At 69.0% G+C, this 200-nt stretch overlaps 1 protein-coding gene across 1 annotated transcript in view; it reads right to left on the bottom strand.

Moving 5' to 3' along the window:
- Positions 1-200, bottom strand: part of SLC37A2 (solute carrier family 37 (glucose-6-phosphate transporter), member 2) — a gene marked incomplete at its 5' end in the record, with an annotated part of 7,177 nt that overhangs the window by 5,343 nt on the left and 1,634 nt on the right. The window lies entirely within an intron of this gene.

Below are 200 nucleotides of genomic sequence, written 5' to 3'. Positions count from 1 at the left end.
GCCCTGCTCGGCAAGACAGGCGCGCCTGGTGGTTTCGGCGCCCACGCCACGCACGACCGTGTTTTGCGGGGAGTGGAAATGCCTGGCGTTCTCCCGCTCGGAAACTGGGCCACCCCGATCCCCAAAAGCCACCGGGGAAAACCGGGACGAGGCCGCGGCGGGAAAAACGCGAGCCTGGGGATCCTCCAGCCGGGGAGCAC

The sequence above is a fragment of the Fulmarus glacialis genome, unplaced genomic scaffold (genome assembly GCF_000690835.1).
Source record: "Fulmarus glacialis isolate BGI_N327 unplaced genomic scaffold, ASM69083v1 scaffold29809, whole genome shotgun sequence".
Lineage (NCBI taxonomy): Eukaryota > Metazoa > Chordata > Aves > Procellariiformes > Procellariidae > Fulmarus > Fulmarus glacialis.
This window is presented reverse-complemented; position numbering and strand designations above follow the sequence as displayed.